Here is a 27,354-nt window from a genome sequence, read left to right as displayed (position 1 = left end):
TCCCAAACCAAGATGTGAGCTGAGATCAGTGCAAACAAACCCTCACCCCTCTGCCCACCTGCTGTGCTGCTGTTGGGTGGTGAAGGCTGGTCCTGGGTGGAGATGCCAGCCTGGGATACCCCAACCATGGTGGGTCAGACCAGCAGAGATTCACCAACACCTCTGTCATGGTGAGCCCCACAGTGAGCCACAGAGTTGGCACTTGGCATAGGCTTAGTTCAGTTTTAGGGTCATTCTCAGCAAGTGCTGGGGTGCTTGGAGAGCCCCTGGAACTTGAGGCAGGAGTTAGAGCTGCCACTGCAGAACTCATCTGGAATCTGCCTAAAAAAATGACAACAAAAACCACCCAAACCCCCTCAAAACAACAACAATAATAATAAAAAGAAAAAATAAAACAAACAAACAAAACCCCCACTAAACCTCCCAGGAGAAAGCCAGAGAAACTGCTTCCAGCTCTTGGGCCAGGACAAAGCCTCAGAGCAGCAGGAGAGCAGGAGTACCCATTCTCAGCATCACCACCACTTCTGTCCCCCTAGAACAGCTGAGCAGCTTTGCTTCCTGCAGGGATCTTCTGGAACTGTGAGACTTTTCCCATGCTAGACCACATCTTGCAGGGTTGTAGCTGTTGTACTGGTACACACAAGCCAAAATTTACACCCCTTTACCTGCTTTCCTCCCAGCCTTCTCTTACACCTGTTTTCCCCTCTCACTATCTGTATATTCTGTTATTTTCTGCTGTTCCTAATAGCTTCCATCTATGCCAAGTCCCATCCTACTCAGCTCTCTTTAAACCTCAGACCTTGGGCAGAGCTTTTCTGCATTCATCTCCCAGCCAGCTTTTGTCTCTTTGACATCTAGGTTCTCTTTGTTTGTGCTTTTCTCTCTGGATCTGGGAATTATTCTGCTTCAGTTGATACATGGATACAGGCGCTGATATTTTGTTGAACTCCGTGGGATCTCTTCTGCTTAGCAGGTGCAGTGGTGGGTATGACTGCTCCTGGCACCAGCAGCACCCACGGTGTTGGAAAGGCCTTGAGAGGCTAATGTGTATCTCAAGCAGTAGGAAGCTTATCTTGTGCTAGACATTGGCTTGAGAGAGACATTATCCCTGGCCAGCTCCAGGGAGACATTTTCCATGGCATCCCTGCCCAGGAATAGATCCTGACTTAATGTAACAGAGGAACTGATTGTACAAGAGTGTGCTGCTCACTGGAGGATGGCACGGCCAAAGTGAATAGCATGGGGTCACCACTGCATGTTTTGTTCTCTGATGCCTCAGATCAGGATCTTGATAAAAAGCTTCGGATCTGAGCAGCTCCTGCTGGCAGCAAGTGCTCCCCCTGGAGCATGACAGGTCCCAGAATATGTGTGCCAAGAGGATCTTTTATTTGGAAAACAAATGGTAATGCCTATTTATAAACCTCAGCTTAGAGTAAGGCAGGCCAGCAGGAAAAAATGCACCCATGGGTGAGTGAAGGTGCTTGGTGAGGAACAGGGCAGCCCCGAATTATGGGACAGCAGTGAGCAAGTGACTTTGCCTTTTCTTTTTTGCCTCCTACTGATTTAGTCTGGAAGCATTTCAGTGGGCACTTTGTCCAGTTATATGGTGATAAAACCCTGGACTCAATAACTGAGATCTGCTATCTGGCATCAGAGCAATACAAATAACAATAAAACAAACAAAATAGAGGTGAGCCAGGCTGGTTTTCACTTGGAAAAACATCAGTGATCCTTATAACTCACTAGCTCTCCTCCAGGGCCACCACTGAGGCTGAACTTGTAGGGAGGCTGTATTTTGCTCAGGTCCTTCTAAAAAAGGTTCTCCCAGGGGTTTTGGAGGGTTGATGGTTGCATATCCACATCAACAGGACCATGTATAAGCAGTCTTTTTTCAGAGCAAAAGCCTTTTAGCATCTGACCCCCATTGAACCACAAGGCTGAAGAAACAGCACAGCATGGAGAGGCCACAGCCCATGGTGGGGCAGACAATCCTTGAGGCCTTGGTTTTCATCTGGGGGAAAGAAACAGAGGAGGGAGCCTGGAGGAGGCCCTCAGGCTGGCTGAGGTCACCCATGGGATCCTGAGCCATGGCTCTGTCATGCCACGCAGAGTATCATCACAACAGCCCTGATGCATCCAAAACACAGAGAAGCGGCCAAGTCCAGCTGGAGGTTGATTCCTGCTATTGAGATTTTTATTTATTAATTTGTAGCTCACTTGCTTTCTTTTGGCACCATTTTTCTCTGCAAGTGAAAAATTTCCCCTGAATCACTACGTGTTATTTCCACTTGTCAAGATAAAGGTTAGTGAAATACCAGTAACTGCATCACAAATCCAGCTCCATATCTATCCAGGATTTTATATGGCAAGTTATACTGCACAGCCTGTTCCTAGAAAAAGCTGTTATTAAAAAAACTAAAACTGTCAGAGGTCAAGAAATTCATAGAGCAGCATAGCCTCTGCCTTTCTCTCCTCACATCTTGCCTGCAGGACAAGGAATAAAAAACCTCCTGGAACTGGCACAAACAAGTGTGGGACAAGATTTCCTCCAGCACACAAGATTCTGCAGAACTGTGGTATTTAAAGAGCATTTTAGTTCGCAAATGTTTCCTGCATCTGGAAAATGGTTACTTGGATATTTATACACTACATAAATAATATATAAAATACACAAATACCATAGAATCATAGAGTATCTTGAGTTGGAAAAGACCATCGAGTCCTATAAATAGATACAGAATTTAGAAGCAACATGATGCTATAATTGACATATATCTTTCTTCAAATAGATTTGCACCAGAGGCACAAGGAGAATTTGACACACTTGCTGCAAAGAGGTTTTCATGCCCCGAACGTGAAACCACCAGGACTGGCTGAAGGACACTCTGTGCCCAGGGACTGGGGAGCTGAGACCTGAAATGGGTGAGCTATTTTACTGCTATTTTACTGCTGCAAACGCCTCTTCAAGATGTGCTGGCACAGCCTCACTCCCCAAGTTAAACCCTTGGAAACACAGAAGATGCCCCTGTCCAGCAGCAGTTGGGGCACGTGAAGTTTCAGGAAGGAAGGGAGGAGCTGCTTTGTTTTCTTCCTAGGGAAGGCCAGCAATGGGGTGAGTGTTGAGAACTGCCATTTGGGGTGAGTCAGGAGATTGGCATGGGGTGGTTTGCATTAATACTGACTTGAACACATGCCAGAGAGGATTTCCAAAATTCACAGCCAGTTATTTCTTGTCATAGAGATCCTATAGCCTGTTCTTCCACTCTGAGGCATGCAATCAAAAGCCTGCAGAAATTATTCTGAGAAGGTTTGTTTGTGCTGTAAATATATATTTAAAATCTTGAATAAAGATGACTAAGTTTGAAGAAAAAACCAAAACAATAACATCTAACAGAGCAACCCATCTTACAGAGAATCTTATCCCTCCCTTGGAAGTGGATTGAAAAGCATTGTTATGAAATCCCAGTGCAGATTTTATTATGGGCTAAATCAAAATGCTTTGGAGTTTTTGGAATTCAGATCTGAAGTTCAATGTTTCAGCCCATATGCTCCATCTAAAAGTAAGATAAATGAAAGGATGTGCTTTTTCTTCCTTTTGATATGCAAAGATTTAGATGAAATGCTTACTTTCCAATTTGCTTTTTCAATAGAATTTCACTAGAGATCCTACCAACATTAAATACTCTGTGAAGCCTCAGGAGCTCCTGAGATGATGGATGACATCAAGAGCCAAAAGAACATGTACAAAGCATCTGCAGAAAGAGATCCTTAATGACTGTGTGAAGTCTGTTGATTTGTTGCCAGGTACTTAACTTAAAGCTTGTGTTGTCGTATATCTAACTACAATGAACCAGTTGCAAAAAGGAAATCTCTGTTAAAAAATTCAGTCCTGTCCCTTCAGCTGCAGTGTGAGCAATAACACACTTCGTTGGATACTCTCAGCAAGTCTCTCATTAAAACAGTAGCACCAGATGAGATCTGATTTTCCTAATATTTGTAGACTACAATGGAAATATTTGAGATTTTATGTATTTCTGAAGAATAGAGTTAAAAAAACCAGCAAAACAATTAATTTTAATTTTAATTTTTCAGTATTTTACTACTGAAGTTTAATATCAATAATAATATTTTTATTTTTGAAAAAATTGGCCACTAGATGACTTTAATTGTTATGGCCATGCTTAATTTTTGGTATCAAATTCTTATCTTTAAAAAATTCTGTTCTTTCTTTTTGTTAATCTTATATTCTTCAGCACATGCTCTCACTCTCCATGTCAGCGTTTGCAGCAATGGGATCCTCACTTTGGAAATTTCAGCTGCTTATAGGAAGTTTAGGTGTTCAAATGACCACTGCAATGGGCTTGTATAACATCTAAGGCACAGAAATCCACCATAATTTTGAAGAATAAAGTGGGAATTAATTTTTCATTATTGGAAGAAATACTTTGTTTTCTGCTATTACAAGGAATGATCAAAGACTCGGAGCCCTTTGGAAAGAGTTTCCAATAGTGTGGCATTTAATGTGAGCAATTTGTGATTACTGTTGGAGCACAAAAACATTGTAAATCTGATGAAGGAGAGGCCAGAAGGCAGGATTGAGCATCTCCCGTGTCCTAGATTCAGCAGAGGAACTGATGTGAAAAAGAAGCAGGATCTGCTGGATGGAAAGCTCAAATGATGTATCACAGGAAATACAATTTCCCTGCTGTTTGCACAGGCTCTAGTCCAGAAGCAGCAGTGCATCTGGGTAGTGGATTTGCAAAACGTTTGCTGGCTGTGGTTCCTCCTCCAGGTTTTCAGAAGATCCACCCAAAGGGAACAGGCTCAGGTGCAGAGACTTTCCCCATTCAGCCAGCAAGGAGGGCACCAATGCTTCCTTTGAACAGAAATGCCTGAATATAAACATCTACATATCTTTGGCAGCTCTTGACTACAAGATATGAAAAGGGAATTGCCTGTTTTCTGTTTTAAGCCAAACACAAATTTTGAGCAGCACACAGAGACATTTGTAGGAATTCTCCACCAAGCATAAGCCAGTACAGAATCAACAAGGCAGACCCTTGGGCATGGTGCATGGTCCTCCCAGCAGGACATAAATCTGCCCTTAATGGGAATTACTTCATTTCCATTAGGTGGGAGTTAGCCCACCAGTTCAGCACTGCTCCAAAGGGGTTATCAGGGGCCATCAGGTTTCATAAGACTTAAGTGCAACTTAATTGTCTTTGAAAGAGGATTTTTTCAGCTGGAGCAAGAGCAGCTTGGTCAGGGCAGTGCCTGTGGCTCACCTAAAAACTCCCCCAGCACAGCACTGAGCTCTGTGAGTCATGTGGAAGAGAAGAGAGAGCACCTCTGGGAAAAGAAGTGCTGTGATAAGATTTGATTCAGAGAAATTCAGGACTTCTGTAGTGTAACGGTTTAATATCAGCCAAGCAGATAATTTCACTTATTGCTCTCTCTTCCAAAAATACCACACTGAGGTGCTTGGAGGGCCCAGCTGCAGTCAGACCAGAGCATCCCCCTGCTCTACCTGGATTTCTTCCTAATTCAGAAGAACTGAGAATTCTCTTTCTGTGTAGGAACACAGATTCATGCCAGCATGTGAGTCCCGTGTGCTGTGGGTTTGTCAGACAGAGGCACAGCCCCTGTCCCTCCAGATCAGCTCCAGACATTGTCCACAGCCCTACATTGACTCACCTGTCTTATCATTTTGGGTGTGGGGTCTGGTTTGCCTTCAGTCTTTTCCTGGCACATGCAAATCCAGATTACCTGGATATTCAAATCAAGTTCATTGTCATGCTAGCTGTACACCTTATAAAGGGATATTGATCAAGAAAGAATAATGAGCCTTCAAATTCCCCTAAGCTGTAAGGACAAAGTGCTCAAGTAAAACATCCCTCATTCTAAATGGGTCCTTACTTCTAAGTCTTTTGCATACTCAAAACAAGGTAAACTAAACACTGGGACAAATGGATGAAGCTAAGTACTCCTCAGAAAGATGGACGTCTGTTTTACCCTCTTCCTTTCAAAGTAATTCATGCCATCATCCTGTAAAACAATCTGAATAAGTCCCTGGAACGCAAGACATTTCTTTGAGACCCTCTGACTCATTGACTTTTCTCTCTTTCTGTCCACAGTGAATCTTGCTGAACAGGCTGAACCAAAATTATCTTCTTGCAAACATTCTGTAAATAGATCAATGCCGTATCCTGTATCAAACACTCCCTACCTGGAGCCCATTGAATAAATGGATGTCTTTGCTATGAAATTATAAACCAGAACTTCATGTGGCATCATACCCATACAGATTTGAAATAATTTAGCTTTCAGCAGGGTTTTCAGCATTTCAATAAGAGCAGTATAAATAGCCACAGTGTCTCAGCATTGCAAAGGACAGGGATTAAGGTCAGCAGCCACAGTGCAGTGGTTGGCCTTTGAAGACTGGAGCGGACTACAGAAGGTGCAGGGTACCTGGGGCTCCCATTCAACTGTGGATGCCTTGTATTACTTGATTATCACTCTGGAGGGATTTGAACAAGAAGCAGATGTGTGGAAACTTGCAAGATACTTTTGAATAACAGAAGGTCTCTTGCAGAGAGGACAAGGCTGGTTCAAGACCACAGCACTTGCTCCTGCGTGGAGCAAAGTTCCCTCCTTGCTCCATGTTGTCCCGGTGGAGCACAGCTCACCCACACAAAGGAAACCTCACACCACAGGGGTTTGCTGGGTAAAAAACAAGTCACCCCTGAGATATCAGCACTGGAGAGAAACAGTGGAAGAGCTGCAATGGGTGCTCCTCACCTCATGTGACTCACCTCAAGAAGATGTGTGGGTTTGGGTATTTTTAAAGCTGACAGAGGGCAGGTTAAATTAGGTACAAAGAAGAAATTCTTCCCAGTGAGGCTGGTAGTGTACTGGCATGGATTGCCCAGAGAAGCTGTGGCTGCCCCGTCCCTGGAAGTATCCCAGGCCAGCTTGGATGAGGCTTGGAGTAACCTGGTCTGGTGGAAGGTGTCCCTGCCCATGGCAGGGGTTTGGAACTGGATGAGTGTTAAAGGTCCTTCCCAGCCCCAGCTATTCTATGAGTCTGTTTGGGAGAGTGGCACACATAAGACACTGAAATACATTCAGGTAGCCCAGAGAGTCATCTGAATTGTGCTGGAGATATACAGCTCAGAGTCCAAGCTGCAGGAAACCATGAGGGCTGAGAGCAACCCGAGCAACCCTGGTGGGTCAGATGGCTGCTGGCTTTCTCAGGCTGAGCAGCACTCACTCCAGAGCCAGATCCCCCACAGCCAGGGGAAGGCTCTGGACAACAAACCTGGCATCAGATGGGCCTTGGGGTGAGTCACACGCTCTCCGAGAAGGGACTCTGTCACCTTCATTAGTCTTATCTGGGAATTGCTCTGAAACAAAGCATTTTATGAGCCTGAACAAAAACACTGGGGAGCGCTCGGCAGCGAATTCTTTCACATGCTGCCTTTTTGTTTTCTATGATTTCCAGCGTTTCTGGCAAAAACATTTCCTCTGACTGTTTTCCTTCTAGAAACAGTCTTCTTCCAGACAGGGCTACTCTGCTGATATTTAGCAGGGTAGACACAGGGCTATTTAAAACACAGAGCTGGAACATTAGCAAAACACTTGTCTCATTCCAAGACAAGCAGGGAAGGGGAGGGTGCACATTGCCGAGTGCAACCTTGCTTGTCCCTGGGAAGTTTGTGCCTGCATCATGCCGATATGTGCTGAATTTAAGGCTTCTGGGGATGAAGTATGTGGCAAAATCTGACAAGATTTTTTAGAAGCTGCTAGTTCACAGCCTTGAGCATTTATGATTTTTGGCTGCCAGTTCTCACACACATTGCGGTCAGCAGTTTAATTATTTACCAGGCTCTGTACAGTACTGTTCAAGCAGCAACCATCAAATTTGACATTTTGATATTGTGAGGGTAATTGGGTAATTTTTTTTTTCTTCCCCTCCCACCGGCTCCAACCCCCTATTCTGCTGGGAGATGCAGAGTCATAGCTCTGCTGGCTTGGCTTCCTGCCACCTCACTGCTCCTTTAAAATCCCATACCTCCCATTGAAGGAACTCAGTGTCCTGTTCACCAGGAGGACGTCAATGTTTCTATGGAAACTCTTCCCAAAGATTCTTGCTCCACGCTGCTGCTGCTGCGTATTGTATGACTGGCTTTGTATACTGCAATTCATTATCCAGGCTGTGACGAAAAGGGAGCAGCTTTCTGCCCAATGGGAAAAAACATTAAATGAAAAAAAACAAACACAAAACACTAACCCCCTCACTCCACCACCTTAATATTAATAAAATAAGCCACTAAAACTAAAGGTGTTGAAGTTGTTTAGCATCTGAGCTATGAATGGAATCTGCTCGCCTGTGCTCCTTGCAGTGAAAAATACCCTTTCCTGAATAATTAACTCAGCTGAAGAAGCTTATAAATTCTTTGTAAGGTCCCTTTTCCTTCCGAGTAGCAAGAAGAAAATTTTCCACCCCTCACAATTACAATTCTGATGATGGATGACTGTCACGTAGGTAACAAATGTGCCTGCGCAGGAACCCTGTGCATGAACTGCGTGGAGAGCAGGGAAAGCTCAAACCCAGGCTCAGATTTTGCATTTGAATTAATGTCTGCAAAGGGGATGCAGAATTAATAGGCTGAAGGACAATTCACATTAATTTCTCATTTGCCTCAATAACAGGAAGTCTCTGGGACCAGCGGAGAACGTGGTGACAATGTTTACATACATGTCCCTTACTAATGATGTCCAAAGGTGGCCAGATTACCTCTGCAGATGAGCTCCAGGTATTACATATTTAACAGGTAAAATGGTATAGATTTTGTTCCCACCTCTATCACAGATCTGCTATTATTTTGTATTCAGGCATCACTGCTAACTTTGAAAATATGAAGGAGCCTGGAACTTGATTTTCTTGACTTCTACTGGATCGCTGATGGGCTCTTGGCCCCTCAGACAATCAGATTTCAGGTGTCCCAAAACATGTACTTCAAACCCAAGGTACTCAGCTCACAAGACATGCAGAAAGACAGCTCCTTAACCCAAAAGAACTTTGAGATCTGAAGAAAAACATTACACTCTTCTACTATGCTGGGAACCAGCACTGAGTAAAAACCTGAGTAAAATGAAGATGAGAGGAGACAAGTATTTTATTTTTAAACCTTATGAATTTCTGAGTAGTTCTGCTTTGTCGCTTTCCTAGAGAGGAAGATCAGAATTTCAAACTCTGCTCCCTCCCTGATACCACGCTAAAGACTTGTATTACCGTTAATTGATGTTTCTGAGTGCATTCGCATTGATTTACTCCAGCCGTGCTCTTTATGCAGGGAACATTCTATTCTCAGAGCATAATCTAGACCCATATGAACAATATAGATGTTTCCTGATAACATAATTTAGAAAGAGGAGACATAATTACTGCCTGTGCTGAATGCACAGCATCTCTCTGCTTGCCAGAGTACTGCAAAACCATGACCCCTTTCAGAATCCATACAGGGAGAAAAGTCCCAAATCCTTCAATGTGGTTCTCATTTTGCCATTTCCATCTTATTAAATATGCTGGTCCTTGTGCCTTTGATTTTAACTTCCTAAGGATAGCTCATGCTAAAATTATTTAGAAGGCTCTCACAGGCTCTTAGATGAAATTCAGGGATCATTCCTGCGGAAATGTGTCTGTGGGATGTGGGACAGCAGCAACTTGGGCATCTGCTGAGGAAAAATGGGAGGGGACCCAGCAAGTTCTCCTTCAGGTTCTTTTAAGAAGTACAACAAAGCAGGTTCTTGTTGTTAAGGACTTCCCTTAAATACTTGAAGAGGAGATTGGAATTCATTTGACCTGCTCCAAAACCAGTTGGCTTGGCTGTGCATAGTCCAGTTGCTGTGATTTAAAATGAGTAGTTGGAGTGCTTTTGTCTTCTAAATCATCCCACAAACACTGTGCTTCACTGTCTTCTCTCTGATGGAAGGATATCCAGGGTGAGACATTGCAATTCAAATTTTCATCTCTAGGGTCAAATCTGTTTCAGTTCAGTAATGCCTAGAAACCCTGCCATGCAGCAGGATTTGATGTGAAATAAGCACAGCTCCCTCCATGGGACAGTAATTCGAGATCCACAGCACAGAAAAATTACCACTGTAATTGCTCCCTGCATCAGAAAAAAATAAAATAATAAATAAATAAAAATCAATGACTGAATTGGCCCTGGAGACTGAGTCACTCTGATTTAGAGAGTGGTCCCTCCTGAATACTTTTCCACATTGCAAAGCCACCACATAATGGAACAATTCCGTTCCTCTGACAGCCCTGGCTAAAATAGCCCTAGAGCAAAATAGGGAAGGTGTTGTAGGTCACTGCTGAGGTGCTTGGCAGGGTTGGCAATGAGAACTGTGTCCACACTAAGAGTTTTTCAAACTACTTCAGTGAGACCAGACTTAGCTTGCAAGCCTGATGCAACAGTTCAGAGAGAAGCTGTTTTGTATTTTGGATTCATGCAAATCTGGTATTAGCTTCTCCCTGTGTTCTGTAGCAGCAGCTTCCCTGTTTTCATCCGTGGTTAATGGTCAGGTACAGGCTGCCTCTGGCACCCACTGTCAGAGGAGAGGGCCCAGCTCTCCACCCTGTTTCTTTCCTGGGATCTGACAGAACCTGAATTTAATTTGCCTTGTGATCCTGGCTAAAGTCCTGCTACTCATAAAAATAATTTACTTCTTTAAACTCTTTAAGCATGGCCCTCAATAGGTCTTAAGAACAAGAAATTCCCATTATAATTGTTTATCATTATCTGAATTGGACATGAGGAGAGCAAGAGTTGAGTTCAACGATTGTTGGGATTAAGAGAGAACAAGGAGACCACCTTTAAGGAAAATAACAGCAACCAAACACACATTGAGCAAGCACAAAACACAATCAAAGAGGGGCCAGTTGACAAAAATGGGGCTAAATATCACTGGTATTTAGCATTAATCTCTTTGTCTTTATCTTGCTATGCATCCTCCCAAATCTCATGTCTGGTGTGACTGGACAACCCAGAGGCTTTGATTTAAAACCAGTTCAGGTTAATTCTGCAGAATGAACATGGGCGAGACTAAACTATATAGCTCATGACATAACAATGCCACTCTATTCATGATAAAAAACCAAACTAAAGTTTCAATTTGTTCAAAAAAAGCACCATTTCTAAGGCAGCTGAGCAGCCAAATCAGTGACTGAGTGTAGACATGATTTTCTGAGCCTGAGAGATTTTTCAGCCTGTCAGTGGCTGATTTGTTTCCCAAGAGAAATTCTTTTGGGAAACTTTTCTCTCTCAAGGACTGTTTTTTGTAAATAGGTTTTGGTTCTCAAAACAATGTTGTACAGATGTTCTGGATGTGTTTTTCTCTTGTTCCACCAATGGGACCAGAAAGATGTTGTTCCTTTTACCAATCAGATTAACCTGTATCAGAACACCTTATAAAAGGGGCTGAAAACCCCAAATAAATCCTTAGGATGAAAACCTCAGCTGTTGTGATTGAACCCATGCTTCTATCTTGTGTCCTCTAGTGACAACTGAGAGGAACTAGAGGTGAAAGTTGAGAAAAAGAGATATTAATACACTTACTTTTAAACATTCTGATTTCAAGTCACAGGAAAACCATTCAACGTGTGTCCTGGGGTTTCTTTAAACAGGGAAAGAAGATTAAAATACTAATCTCTGCTGATTTCCCTGTGCAGCAGCAAAAATGAGCATGCCTCAAAAGACTGACCTATGAGCAAAGATTAAGAACAGCTAAATTTGTATAGCTTGGCTAAGCAGCAACCACAAGGGACACACTGGCAGAGTGCAAAACCAGAGAAAATGGAGTATTATTTGGAAAGACAGCAGAGTCAGGGGATGAAAACTAAAGAAAAATCAGGCAGAATGGTAAAGTCCCTAAGACTCTGGCCTGTATTTAAAGGAAAGAAAGCCAGAGTACTCCAGGCATATAAGTACAAGAATAAACTGAAAGCTGGTGTGAGGATTGTTGGGTGCAACCAGTGACTTTAAGCACTTCTATTCCTGAGTTTCCAAAGAAAATCACCTTTAGAAAAGGGACAGCTCAGCTCATACTATAAATCATTTCTTCTCAAGCTCAGTACCCAGCAGCCACCAATCAGTTCTTAAAATCTTGAGTGAAAAATAAACCACTGTGCTCTGAGGGAACGGACAAGCTAATCTAATACATCTTTGTCATCTGTGGTTTCCATGACAGTTGCATAATCAGACATTTATGTAAGTAGAGGTTTCCTCCTTAAATAGCAGCCTATGATCTCATCTGCACCTACGGTATAACCCATTTGAATGGAAATTATATGCCAGTCATGTGTACAACTAATTTTTTAATGTTTCTCTCTTATTTTTATTTATTCAATGTGGCACATCAGCCTCTCACATGACTAACTCTTCTTGTTGTGGTCTTCTTGTGGTCCAGAAATAACAACAGTCCCCAGATCCAATTAATGGTTGGCCTCACCCTTGCTCAGCAATTCAGTGTGAAAAATGATGGTGTATCCACAAAACCCCAGTGCAGCCTCCCAGGAACACAGGTTTGGATTGGAAGGGACCTTGGAGACCATCTAGTTCCAAACCGCTGCCATGTCTAGAGTCACCTTCCACCAGACCACGTTGCTCAGAGCCACATAGAAGGAGAGCTCCAGGGACTTGTCTTGGCCAATTTGGGATTTCTCAGGCTTGGAGGAAAGCTCCCAGGACAGCTCTACTGCTGCAGAAACTGCCTGGAGACTCTGAACTCATGCAGAGTACCATAAAGCAATGCTAAAAATATAGATCTCTTCCTATATGCCATATTAATTGAAATTAAGAAAAGCAGACCCAGTCCATGATCTCACTCCTACTCCCATCTAAATTCATGTAACAAGAGTGAAAGCAAGCAAAAGTAACTGCAGTTAAATCTACATGCAGAAATTCTCAAAAACATCTAAAAATAAAAATCAGCTACCTGGAAGGAGTGACTTTTATCTAAAAGCTGCAGACATCAGCAGTCTAGGGAGCTGATCCCAGTAGGCAAATATTTTTTAAAATGAATGTTCAGGGATATCAGACACTCTTCAAAAGCTGTCCAGAAACCGTGTCCAGTGAGTTGATCCTGAAATGTAAGTGGTTCTATTTAGACGATCCTCTTAGTGCTTTTTTGCATCACTCTACATCATCCACTGTGCACAAAAATATGCCCCAAGCAAAGGAAAACAGGCAAGAACAGAAACCTAATCCAATCTGCCAGCCTTTGCAGCCTCAAATTTGCAGGACTCTCGCCAGCCTTTGGATGTTGTAGCACCTTCTCTCAAGGATCCCACTATTAGAACAACAAGTATGTTATGCACTATTGTTCCCAGCATCAATCAGCAAAAATCTCTCCTCTTGCTCTTCAGCCTGACCTCTCTTCTCCCACTGAAGCTGATTTAGTGACAAATACAGAGAAATAGAGGGGAAGGGGGTTTGCAAGTGATTGTCAATTGGATTTTGTGAGCCCAGCAGTATCTCAGGGAGGCTCCAATTTTCCCTGACCCCCCCTGCAGCTCCCATTAGCCTTGATAACTGCTTCTAATTTTATCCAGGACATTTGCCCAGAGTTCTGAAGAAAGGGGGGTGATGGGGTGTCTTTCCCTGGTGCAGAGAAACTCCCACCTCCATGAAGCAAAGGTGGACTGGGTAATGATTTAATTACAGTGAGAATTCCTGCCCTGTCCAGCCAGGCTCTGACGCATGTTACGTAACTGGGCTGTTAATGCTTTTTATATGTTGGCAGAACTGAAATTAAAAGAGGAAATTATTCTCCTGATGCTCAACTCTAATCCCCATCTGTCTGTGTTTTTACTTTTCTGCACTTGCAAAGCTCCCTGATCAAAAGGTCTTGAATAGATTCCAGATTTCCAATTTAGTTTGCTTATGCAACCCAAAATATTATGGCAGTCTTTCCTGGGGGCGATTAAGCATATATTTTCAGATCCTCCAATTCTCTCTGTTCCAAAAGTGCTAAAAATGGCATAAAGCTTTATCTCATTCCATACCATTAGCACCACAAATGACTTTTTTTTTTAAGACTTTTTAAGAAGATAGGAATAGCCAAGAGCTTTCCAGGGAAGGAATATATTCTGAAAAAACAAAAAAAAAAGGGCGGGGGGGGGACTTGTTTAATGTCCCCTATGCCTTGGTGAAAGCAAGCAGAGAGTCTGTACTGACAGAGCTTTGCAAGGCATACAGAGGGTGACCAGACAGGCAAGGAGGGAGCTACATCTTCAACCAGGGTGGATTCCTGAATCCAAAAAACCTAAAGAGCTCTCTGGATCCAGACTTATGCTTTGTCCCATCCAAAGGATGAGCTTCAGCTCGACAGCTGGGAATAGATCTGATCTTTCCCGTGTAATTTGAATCATCCCTGTCTGAAAACTGACACCAATTTTTTTATCCATTTGCTCTCCTTTCCCAGTCCTTCCCCTGGTGCTGGAACTACGTGATCAGCAGCTTGCTTTATTGGTGGGAACAAGGAGGCTTCTTATGTTGGAAAATGAAACTTTTACCCAAATCACCAGCAAATGAACCCAAAGTACTGCTGTAACAGTTGTGTTTCATCACTTCTTTGGTTTCTGAGTGCAGGATGGGAGGCAGCACCCCCAGTGCTCACCTGGGTCCTGATCACTGAGATAATGTCGCACTGGAGAGAGCAGTGAGGAATACATTTGGGACCACTGGTGTTGGGCTCACTGTTCTTAAAGAGTTTTTTCTACTTTCAATACAGAAGGAAAGTCTTTATTTATCCACAACTGTTGTGTGCCTGCTCACATGGAGCAGGCAGGCAGCAACACACAGGATGGGGCCACCCCTTCTGGCCACTGGTCCTGTGTTTGTGGCAGCCCCAGGACAATGGCATCACAGTACAGCTCTGGATCAAAAATCTGAATGGCACTTTTTCCAAATTTGGATTAGGGAAGCTGTGATTTAAGGCAGTTGCTGAGTCCCAGAAAATACTGTGTTCTGGCTCAGCCAAGGCTTGGAGCTTTTCTGCATTCCAGGATAATTTGATTTGAGAGTCCAAGGGCTGTCAGTCTCCCAGGTTTCAGAGAAACCCAGCACATGAGCCAAACAGGTGATTCTGGGGGAAGCCATGCTGATCCCAACCTGCCTGGTTTTGCTAAAATCAGCATCAGATCATCTCTGCTGACTGTTTTGACAAAGTGCCAAACCCTGCCCTGAACATCTGAGCTTTCCCTGGCTGAGCTTTCCCTTCAGTGTGGTTCAGTCTTAAGTACACCAACACACTTGAAGCCTTAGAGCAGAAAAGGTGTTGGAGAACCCCCATCCCAGCCAGCACATTCAGGAAAGGCAGCAGGCCTTGGAGGTACTCAGCAAAGTTCTGTCAAATCACATGAGCCATTTATTATCTGTATTTCAGCAACACCCACAGGCCTCAGGCAGCGACCTGCACTGCGCCTGTACAACAACATCCAAATATAGAGCAAGACATCAGCACAGCCACAAAGCTTCACTCACTCCAGAGCACTGCCCCCTTCCCTGCCCTGACAAAAGTCCCTCCAACCCCAAACTGCTGAGAAGCTGCTCTTGCTTTTACCAGAAATAACATATTATAAGGTGTTTGGTTTTCCTCAATGTTTTTAGCAGTGTGACAGATCCACCAGTTCTAGAAAGGCAGGAGGGAAATCATCTGCCAGAGCTGCTCAGGTTCCAGGCTTGAGGAATATTTAAGCATATGCTCAAACTCCCTTGCCTCTGGTTAAAGCAAAGCACGTGTTTAAACGCTTTGCTGAGCAGAGGTGGACTTAAGGACATACCTTGCTGTAGGCATGTGCTTAACTACTTTGTAAAATTAAACTGAAGATAATCAAGTGCTTTTGCTGAATCAGGCCCAAGTGCTCTGCAAACCCCCATCCTCTTAAGCAAGGCAGCTTTCAGCAACATTTAATTTGAGAACACACTCAGAAAGTACCATTAAAAAAAAATGTTAAAGAGCCAAGAGCCTTTAGAGAGTGGAAATAAATAACTAAAAAGATATCTAAGGAAATCATTAAACAGCACAAACCATCACTGGGCTTTAAAAAAAGAAACTTTGCCTTGTGCCAGTTCAGCATTTGCACATAGACGAGAGATGCTTCAGCTGCAGGGACCTGAATTGTGTTGGAATTTCCCCCCAGCTCATGCCACCAACGCTGCTACCAAGCCAGGCGGGCTCAGCCTCACACATCTTCCCCTGAGCCCAGCCCCAAAGGAGGTTGTTTTGGAGATGGTGGGAGAAACCCTGCTGGCAACAGACACACTGTGGGCCAGGCTGTGTGTGTGTCCCTGGGTGCTGAGGGTTCCATCCAGGAGAAGTCCCCGATAAAATATTGCTGCTCTCAGCCACGAGCACCCCGTGTATAAATAGCCTCACATTCCCTTTCTCCCTGACCTTCATGTCTCAGCCCTGCCAAACCAGTTCTGTGCAAATCCAAACTTATCACAGTCACACCTCTGTCACAGACAGGCATCCCTGGGGGTTTTGGGCTTCCATCCCAGCTTGGCATGATGGTGATGTCCCCTACATAGGGAACCAGACCCCCGCAATGACAACATGGCAGAGTTGTCCCCAGATGACCACAGCTCAATTGGATTTGGCATCAGTGCCTTTGGGATGGCTTGCCAGGAGATTTTGCATTGAAAAAGGAGGGGTTTCATGGAAAAGGTTGATAAAGGGGTTTGCACATTCTCAGATGTCTTAATACAAGCCAGCAAAGTTTGGGTAGAAATGGAATGGTAGGTAGAAATTACGTTAGAAATTAAATGTAGCTGTGCTTTGCAAACCTTTTCCTTTCTTTAAGTGTGCCATTTGAATGCAAAACTCACTGCAGATAGAATTGTTGAAGCTCATATAGCAGAGATCTGTCCTCTCCCCCTCCCCAGACTTTCATCAAGAGGAGATTTCCTGGTTAGACTTAGACTTACAAATCATAGGCCAGACTGGCAGTGTTTCTAGTCAACTTGGGTTGATTTGGAGCTTGGGTACATAAACTCAGTGACCTGAAACAAGAGGAAACATTCCTGCCTTGGTCTCAACCTAAAGCTACTGACCTGGCCATGGAGTATTGGATCAAACTCACCCTGAATATGCATCCAGAGCATCCCAAAAAACAGCCCCCTAGCCAAACACCTTCCTGAACACACACAGCCTAGCTGTTCGGGTAATTTAAAAATGCTTCCAAAAGTCAATATATAGGATACTGAAACAAACTATGAAACTTCCCATCAAAAAACATCCTTTGCTTTCCCTTTTGTCCTTAGTACCAAAGCACTGTCCCAAAACCCCAGTGAGGACAAACTCAGCTGTCAATGTGCCATGGGCACCTCTGCATTTCCCAGGAGGGGTAACTGTCACTGTTGGAAATGCAGAGGTGCCCATGATGAAAATATTTCTTGGGATGAGCTGGGATTCCCTCTGAGATCCCAAATAACACAGGCAGAGTCACTATTTAAAACGTTGCTACAAGTCTTTCCACTTTCTCCCCATGCCCACTGCCATTTGCACACAAGGATTAGCAAGAATAGATAATACAGCAGAACAACAAACTTTTCCCTTCTTTTCTGCTGGAATTAATTTCCAATGAATTGGCATTATAAATTTCTTGATAGCAAAGCCTAAAATAAATATGTCTTCAGTATGGCCTCAGTGCAATCTAATGGCATTGTAAATCTATCAAAAACCACAAAAACTGTCACTTGTAATTTTCTGTGTTCACAGGAAAAAAAATTATATAGTAAGATAAACTGAACCATTCTCTTTGAACTTTCCCTTTGTTTGAGTTAAACACTCTGGAAGCCACCAAGTTAATCACACTGCAAAACCCATCAGGTTTGAAAGCTTAGATATAGATTTTTTTTTAATGAGCAAGTGTTCCTTGTGATAACTTGGATTATACTTTCTGAATGGTGGGAAAATACACAATTGTGTCACATCCCTCCAAACTAAACACACTATTCACAAAACACAATTAAAATTTTTTTAAAAAAATTCTTCTTTGCTTCTGTACTGGAGAACTTCATTTGGGGATTATAAATCCTTTTGAAATGTTCTTTTTTAATGATGTCACTCCTATTCATGTTCTTTTACAGCATTTTCCGAATTGTTTTCAGTGTTTGGGTCTGGTTATTTGACTTGAAAATGTATTTTCCCCCTTCTAGAGTAACACTAGATCTAAAACCCTTTCTGTTCTAATGTTATGAAGTAGGTGCACTTGAGATTGCAGCTTCTGATGCAATTAATCATCTTGTTTCATTTCCAAGGATAATTGCTACAGTAAATAACTCCTTTCCATTGACTGGCAAGTCTTGGGGGAGTTGCAGGTTTCTGCTCTCTAGTCCTGCCTGCACAATCCAAGGCCCAGCACCACAAAACCAGCCTCACATCCCCTGAGCTGTGCAGGAGGAGACTAGAACAGCGAGTCCAACCTCTTCCAGTGCCTCTGCCTTTAGCTTGTACCCTTCAGGCAATTTCCTACAGAACTTTTTCCTCCATAAAAGCCTCGGGAACAATGCAAGGTACACATAACCTGATAATTGGGCAACAACTGGGGCTTGAGTGGGGCTGTGGGAAACAGCCAAGCATCTTCTGCAGAGTTCCCTGAACAGCAGCACCTTTGTTCAGCTTTGAATCTCTCGGATTAAACTTTCCAGCAAAATTTATTTTGATGAGGTTTTTTCCTGTTGCAACAAAAAGCCATGGCAGCTTCAGGAGTAGCCAGCCCGCTCCAGTAAGTGACTCAGAGCTTATGTGTTCCATGGTGAAGGCTCAGGACCCTGCAACCACCTCAGGAACAAGCCAGAGACAAGAGAGTGAAGGCAGGTTCAAAAATCAGACACTTTCCTATTACAGTGGACCACAGAACAGACCCCAAACATTCAAGCTGAAGGACGTGTTTAGAGCTTGTTGCTCATTAGGAATGTCTGTGTTTTTTCCCAGAAATTTGTCTCCTTGTTTCCTTAGTAACCCCTCTTGGTAGAAGTAAATGCACCTGAGCATAGCTGAGCAACTGGAATGTTCTCCATCCATTTCTGCATCCCTTGCCACCCCCACACAGTGTCCCCAGGAGCATCCGTGTCAGCCCCGCAGCACACAGGGTTCAGGCTTGGGGAGGAGCTGCACTTGGAGAACGAGGAGCCCAATAACCAAAAAGTCTTAGCAAAGAACAAAAATAAACCCTCTCCAGTCACTTCTTGCAAATGTTACTCCCAAGGGATGGGGTGGGGGGGGGAATTTGTACTCCAAGATGTACACGAAGGAGCTGCCTACGCTGCTGTGTGGGAAGGGGTTTAATAGGGAGCCGAGAAAGAGCCTGGGCGTAGGAGGAGAAAAGAGCAGATTTTAGCGGTGCCTTTTTGTTTTCCTGGATGGCATGGCAAGCAGGGAAGATGGAAAGAAAAGCTCCACTTCTGCAGAAATAGAAGCTATAGGTAAGGCTTTTTCCTATAAATATAGGTAAGGCTTTTTCCAGTTGTCCAGGCTGGGCTCAGAGGTGGTTGCAACACCTGTAAGAGGAGGATCAGGGGCTCACTGCCAGCACCACACACTGACCATCCTGGAGCACCAGGAAAAGAGAGTCTTGTTGTGAGACACCAGACTTGGAAATGACTCCACTGTGCTTATGAAGGCTGGAACAGGTCCCCTTCATTCTCCCCAAGGGACTCTGGAGACAGTCACAGGCTGCCAGGGGCATCTCCCATTGGGAATACACTGACAAGTTTCTGAATACACCAACGATTCCAGTTCCACTACAAAAACTTTAGTGACTTCCCAGAGAATCATCTCTCTCCTCAAAATAGCCCTGTGGCATGCAAGTACATGTAAAGTGATGTGTAACACTCTAAGCGAGGGAGGGCTGGGCAATTCACCATATCAGACATGCGCGTTCTGCTCCTGGGCCGTGTTATTGCATTTCATATCTTGAATTTTTATGTGAGGCTTTTTGATAATCTCCAATGCAAATTCCAGGTGAACAGCAATGCCTGGTGAGCTACTGGACACACACGATCCCTGCTCCTCCTGTGAGCAGAGAGGCTTCTTCTAAAAAGAAAGGACTTGCAGGTAAGATATGAAGTGCACAATTAGGCCAGAAGAGGAGCAAACAGTGCAGGTGCACAGGACAAGAGGCTGAGAGGACCAAATGTCTGTACTTACCACAAATACCCTCTGTTACTTGGTTTGCACAGTCATAGGTTTTAGAAGCCCTGAAATTAACCTCTGGCACTGCACTGCACAGGAGATGCCTTCTTGGAAGATTTTTGACTTAAATATTTCACAGAATTTGTTTTTCTGTAACTCAGAGATGGACTGCATAGATCCTTCAGAAGTGCCTCAGCTCTGTGTGCAGAGGCCATTTCAGTGTCCAATTGACTGCCCTGGGTGTGTTTTTATGTAGTTTTGTTCACTTTCAGAGGCTGCACAGACTGCTCACCCCATCTCCCCACATCCCCCCATCTGAGCAGGGCACAGAGACAGGGGACCTTTAAACCCTGCATGAATGAGGCTCTCATAAATTCCATATTTGAGAAACTCTGGCTGTATCCTTTGGCCATAAAAAGAAATTAAAGCTGCATGTAACATACAGTACCCTGTAATCCTGCTGCACAGCCTTGTGCCTGCATAAATCAGCCTCTCATGAATATTGCACTGTACCTGCAACCGCCTGACACGGGAGTTAAAAAAAGGATAAATCAAAGGGAAACGAGGCAACGGTCACAGAAAGGCTTCACAAACAGCACCTGCTTTCTGAGAGCCTTAAAGGTCACCAAAAGCAATCTGAGAAGTGCACAGATTTCAGGGACCCAATCAAAGCTGTAAAAGGAGGAGAGAGCGGATATTTTTCCTTCTTCCTTGCCACAATGAAGCAAGCCTTGGAATACACAACAAATCCTCTGGCAGGAGTTTTGTGGTCATGGAGAGGGACAAGCTGTGGAACACCCAGAGTGTGGAGAGGAGCAAGGAAGAAAAGCTATTTTATAAACCTTGGAGGGGGAGGAGGACCTGAGCTTCAACAGTGTTTTTCTACCAGAAATAACTCACAAAAACTTAGGATTTCAAATTCTGTCTTGGTTAAATATAATTAACTCTATGTATTTATTTTAATTCAAAAACTTTAAATAAGGAAAAGTCTATCTTGTCCAGCTTAAAAAAACAGAGAGCAGGAACAGCTTCAATTAACAACTTCCTCAGAGACCTAGAAAACACATTGCAGTGCTCAGGGGGAATTTTTTTATTGCTGAAATCTTCAGTAATGGGCAAGCAAAAAATTCAGCCAAGACATCCCCTTCTGTCCCCTCCACCTTTGCCAGTTTATTTGCAGCCCAGCAGGTCACCCCTGACAGAATGTGTGCACAGGAACAACATAATGGCAAGAAAGGGACAGGGAAAAACACAAGTGTGAGTCCACCCTCTCTGAATGGATTCAGAGACTGTGAGCCAAGATTGTCACTCCCTGGCCATTAACTTGCCTTGCAACCTTTGCCAAGTTAAGCACTCTGCCTCAGTTTCCCCACTTGGGAACAGTAAAGTTGTGTATTTCAAACTTCCTGGTGTCCACCAAGCACCTTATGAGAAGCCACTTGAGCTTTGACCTGCACAGTTTTACTCAGGGGTTTGCACAGATTTGCTGTCTGCCACCTTCCCTCCAAACTGTGGATTTTTTTCTTTCACAGCAGACCCCCGCTTGCAGCTCCTGAGTGCTACTCATGTCAGCCAGGAACACAACACACCTTGTGCTCTCTGTTCCTGTGTTTCAAAATCCTACATTTTAAGACATTCAGAAAAAGTTTGTATTGCAGCCAACAAACACTGTTAAAGGGTATTGAAAGCTTCTTCCGTTGCCATTAATTGAGTGAAGAGAAAACAGATTCTGCTGCTGTCATAGCACATCAAAATAATTAGTTCAGCTATAAATAGCTCAGTTTACTCACTTTTTTCTGTTCTTCTTTTTTAAGGTCAAGGCTGCAGCCAAAAGGAGTAGCAGCACATCCTAGAGGAGCATCCCTTATGCTTGGATTCAGGCAAAACAGCGAGATAAGAAGTGCACCTGTAATCAATGATTCCAAGGCTACACAATTACATCATAATTAGAGAAATAATTATTCCCATTTAGGTAGGAAGAAGGAGGAAAGAGTGTTAGCAAGCCCACATATACACAAATTTACCTTAGCCTAAGAAATGAGTATTTTCAAACCAAATTTAGCTAAACTGCCTTTGTTTTTGTTGGATGATGCTTCTGTATTGACTTGGCTTTATCTTTAATCATTTTTGCATTGAGTAGAGCTTCTACACAAGAAAAGCCAGTGGAACAAGCTGTGACACCAAGGTATTTTCTTCACCTTAATTAAGGGCTTTCAAACCTCCCCCTTGTGCAAGCCCTGCTCTTGCATTTGCTGCAGTTGACTCTGTCTGATCATCTGCAGCTTGTTAGAGGTGATAACCTGAGTATCCAGGCACTCTGATAGCACTAGATCAAGATACTATAAAGATCAATAAGAATAAGCAATTGTAGCAACTCTGATCCCAGTGCAGATCAGGTCAGCAGATGTACTCTGCTCCTAGATGTATATAATAGACACTGCTTTAGAAAGATGTGCATTGCCTGACACAAACAGCAGCCACACTCTGTCCCTTCACCTTTCCTGCTGAATTAGCTTTGCCATCATTTCAGAATTGAAAACATGTTCCAGCAATTAACATCTTCAGTATACAACAAATCAAATCTACACGAGATGAAAATATTTATAGTCACATTAATTGGAAAGATCTCTGAATTTTTATAAGAATGCTCTAACAGAGCTGTTTGTGTGAGGTTATTGTTATCCCCAGGGAATATTCCCCTGATGCTCGAGGATGCACTTAGGTATTTAGCCACATTTGGGTGATGCTTATTTTGTGCAAGTCACAGCCTCAGTTCCAGACCGTGAGCTGTACAATGATGTATTTAGATCCATCTCTAGCAACTGCATGAGACCTAAAATATTCCTTTTCTTCTTTCCTAGCTGCTCAACTCTTTGTAACATCATCAATCACAGAACCTTCTTTCCCCATGCTTGCACAGGGCTATGCAGGTGGGGACTGCATCGTCTCTATTGTACAAAACAAAAGAAGAATTTCTGCAATTTTTGAGTTTTCATGGGAGCCAGTGGGACTCAAACATCCAGCTTGAAAAATGTATTTGAACTCAGGCAGGTCTGGCGGATCTGCAATTGGATCCTGACCTACTCACGGATATTTTTTTCTGCCTAGTCTCACACGCAACCATATTTTCTAGGTACACTTATCTACCTGTCACATACAACAATGTACAGCCCTGAAGAAAATAAAGCAGGTGATTATCTTTCCCCAGTCAAATGCAGTGGAAAGGTCAGATTTAATTTGCAGCTGAGGGGCAATGAAATGATAGATAAAATGTACAAAAATAGAGTGTAGCCATGCTGGGAGGGAAGCGAGTCTGCTCATCCCTGTGGAACAGCCAGCAGCACGGACACACCATTCATCCCTTCTCTTTATTGCTCCCTGCTCTTTGATTTGGGACTTGGCTCCACTATCATGGAAGATACATTTTTGGGAAGATGTGAATTGGGCAGGTGAATCATTTCCTTCTGCATGGCCTTCAGCCAGAGCCACTGACATCGAGCACCCACCAGCTCCTGGAGTATCCCCAAGGGAATTGGATTGTTCCAGGCTTTTAAGATGGAGAAGATATTTTTCCTCAATCCCACCCTTCCAATGGCTGGCAAGCTGCTATGTGTTGTATACAAAGTCTTGCAGTTACTTATTTTAATTTTGGTAATGCCCTTGAGCATTGCTGGACTCCTACAAAATCAGCACCTAAATGGAAATAAATTCACAATGCTGCAGCTCCCTGCATTCAGAGCAATTCAGTATGTCCCATGTCCTAAATGCAACTGGGTGTTTCATAACCTCTGTATCTAAATTAGGTTTTTCCATGCACATTTTTTCCCTCTTAGTCCTGCCTAAAACCCAGAGCCAATTTCAAGGAGAAATTTTTCTTGGACCACCCACTGGGGCTTGAGCCCCACATCCAAAGCACTTAGACTGAAGACCAGCTGCAGAAAACAGACCTTTCACAGTTTCATTGTTGAAAACAAGCTCCTGCTTTTACTCTTCCTGGTAATTTTGAGCTCAGGATTCCAAGTGCCCTTCTGCACTCAGGTCCATGCAGACCTGTTTGGATGGATGAATGCCTTGAAGGTTATGGGTAAGAGCTCAAACCTGGAAGTGGTTATTCTCAAAGCTGAGAAAGGAAAATTCCCGAAGGTCTCTATGATAAGTTGATAAGAAATAATGGAGAATTGTTTCATTTAAACACAAAGAACAATTCAGCCATATCATGTCTTATGATAGAGACATTAAAAGTTAGATAGAGACATTGAAAGTTATCAGATGAATGTCTGCATGCTTTATCTTTTTAATATTGAAGAGAAATGTAACAGTTTACTGTCCATGATGAAGCCTGGGATTCCTGGAAAGGTACCCTGCCTTGCTGCATCTTCGTGTTCCCCATGTCTGCCTCTGCCTTTCAAATGAGTGCCACCAATCCCAGTCTAATGGCAATGTTTTAAATAACTACTTCTTTCCTAGGAAGTCAAATAAAGCCCACTTAAAAGTGAACTCTGTGCATGTGCCAAATATTTAGAGAGTAAATCTCAAACCCAGGAGAGATCTGCTTCCTTTATCTGCAGACCCTGGATGTGATGCAGATACCGGCGCTCCCAGCATCTATTGCAGGCCAGTGGTGTGAGCTCATGAGGGGAACTAAGAAAAATTAAATCTAGAATGAAAAATAGATCCAGAAAACCCCACCAATAGCTAATTCTGGCCAGCTAAAAAATCAGTATATCATCTAAACTAGTCACCTAAACCTCTCCTGTTGGAAGTTTGTTTTCCTCACAAGGTCCCTTTGAGACACCCCCTCCATCTGAAATACAGCACCACTGACTGAAGGACTGGTTTCAAACCTCTTTAAGACTCATATGAAGAGTCTATACCCCACAGCAAGTTTGGCAATCAGCACTTTAAAAAATAAACTCAGCTCCGGAATGATGATTTGCATAGTGCATGGTGACTAAAATTAGCCTGCCTCAACTCCATCTCAGGAGGAAGTCTGAGTTGCCACTGCAGTTTCAGGTTTCTTGGCTTTCAGAAAAATTCATAGCATCTGAGGAACACAGATGTGTCTTCTGTGTAGCCCTGCTCCTCTTGGCTGGCACTTCTCTCCCAAGCTGCATCTCAAAGCTGTCCTACAGCACCAGCAAACCTCGTCCTTCCTCTCATAGGAAACCAGAATGTGCTGAAACCTGTGAAAGCCTTTATTCAGTGTGAAGGTGTTTGGGAGATTAATTAGTAAAGAGAGAATGCACTGCAGGTCACAAATGGTCTGTCCTGGGTGTAGGAAGGGTAAAACCTCCTTGAGAGCTATTTACCACAAGACAGAGGTTTCTCCAAGCAGAGGTGTGCTGGAAGGTGCTCTGCAGGAGACATACACCATATAAAGCTGGGTTAGGACTCGTAGTTTAACCTTCATTAGCTGCTGGATAAAGGTGAGATCCCCAGCTTGATTCTCAGCTATTGCCCCATAATATCAGTGCATAAGAGCTTGTGTTTCTCTGTCATAATTTAATATTGTGATTTGGCTAACCAGAGAGTCGCACACTCCCTTGGTCTCATTTTATACTGCAGATGAACAGATCCATAGGAGGTCATGCTAGTCTACCACAGATGTCCCTATTGAGCTTAAATTATTCAAAAAGTCAGTCATCAGCTAAGTGCTAAACAGTTGCAGCTTTTTTGGGTTGGTTTTTTGTGGGTTTTTTTCAGCTTGAGATGTGGCTATAGCTTTTCTCCCCAAAATAACTCATGCAGTTATGAAGCAGGATCACTCAGGACCCGTGTGAAGAGTGCTGCTGGCTCAGATCCCACATCACCTACTGAACAAATCCAGCTCAGCTCCCTTCCTTCATTCACCCTCCACCCCAGGTCAGGCCATGAGCCCTCAGGCCACATTTCACAGTTTTGTTTCCTCTGTCTCTGCAAGGTCCCAGACACCTTTGAATCCAAGATCACAGGTACCAGAGGCTTGTAGCTTAATATTAGTAGTAAATTTGTTCAAAATAAACTTGCTGCAGCAACAATCCAGTCAAGTACTTGTTTTTATATTTTATATGTTTTTATATTTTATATGTTTTTATATTTTATATGTAGGCCAGCAACTAATTTCATTTTCTGCTGTGGTGTAGAATTGAAAGGTAATGATTCACCCTTAAAAATACATTTAAAATTATTCAGTAATGACTCTGTCTACAGTATATATCTTATGGAGGGAGCCCAGAGTAAAAGCTCAGTGATGTGCAGAGTCCTGGCTAGATACAATCAGGAAGAGAGCAGCCCTGTGACATGAAATCCAATGATACACTGAACTTCTGACCTGTAGGAGAAATCTGATCCCACCTTCTTCTTCATTTCAGCTCTGTTCAGAAAAACAAAAGTCTTCATTCAGCATTCAATTTTCTTCACCCTTCACCACTGGAATTTTTATATGAGCTGAATTAAATATGCCAGACTTTGAAGGTAAATGTCCTCAGTGGCTCAGTGATATCCATGGTGTCTTTCTGTTAACCATTGTTATTAAGCCTCATTCTGTTCTGATGAGGCCCTACAGGAAAGTGAGGTGCTCCTGTGTCCAGCTTCACTGTTTAAGCAGAATAAAATACTGACTGTAATACTACTGGATTAGTTTTTGTCTGAACTGGAGGCAATCACTGGGTTTTGCTTATTTTAGCCACATTCTCTGCTCTGAAGATACTAAGCATTAACCCTGAAGTTCTTATTCAGGATTCCCAACATTCAAGGCAAAGTTTGAGCCAGACACAGATTACCCAGAGTTTAGTGACCATGCAGAGATGGTGAGCTGGGTGGAACACCCAATAACCTGTGGTGTGTCACCACTCATCTGCAGTGTGCGGATAATGAGGCCTTAAAAGACATGGCACCATGGCTGGATGGAGGCCAGCTCAGAATTCCTGCTTATTTGAGCTCCTGCTCTGCTTCAGGCATGTTGCTCTTTGCTCATCCACAGCTGAGCTCCCTGGGATCTGGGCATGCATAAGAGGACAAGGGCTTTACCCACCCCTGCTCTGATAAACTGAAAACAGATTGAAGCTCTAAGTCAACTACACTTGAGCATGTGATAAAATTCTTTGCTAAACTGGGGCCTAAGTCAGTGTGCTCTTAGGGTGGAACTCAAATAGCTGCTCTTGG

At 43.4% G+C, this 27,354-nt stretch overlaps 2 long non-coding RNA genes across 4 annotated transcripts in view; one reads left to right on the top strand and one right to left on the bottom strand.

Moving 5' to 3' along the window:
- LOC106628356 (uncharacterized) overlaps positions 1-24,620 on the top strand; it is a 39,868-nt gene extending 15,248 nt beyond the window's left edge. For 2 of the 3 annotated variants that reach the window (XR_015774341.1, XR_015774340.1), the window contains exons 2-4: positions 2,790-2,922; positions 3,651-3,804; positions 6,135-8,704. This is a non-coding gene — a long non-coding RNA (uncharacterized LOC106628356). The other variant, XR_015774342.1, reaches the window with a different exon arrangement.
- On the bottom strand, positions 8,810-22,055 carry LOC148182695 (uncharacterized). Its single transcript, XR_015774343.1, has 3 exons — positions 22,002-22,055; positions 13,006-13,152; positions 8,810-10,175 (listed from the first exon to the last, which is right to left on the bottom strand). It is a non-coding gene; the product is annotated as an uncharacterized LOC148182695 (long non-coding RNA).
- Positions 24,621-27,354: the final 2,734 nt, after the last annotated feature.

This window comes from Pseudopodoces humilis, chromosome 21 (assembly GCF_049639895.1).
Source record: "Pseudopodoces humilis isolate 2021_Gansu_Grassland_sample_001 chromosome 21, ASM4963989v1, whole genome shotgun sequence".
In the NCBI taxonomy this organism is placed as follows: domain Eukaryota; kingdom Metazoa; phylum Chordata; class Aves; order Passeriformes; family Paridae; genus Pseudopodoces; species Pseudopodoces humilis.
This window is presented reverse-complemented; position numbering and strand designations above follow the sequence as displayed.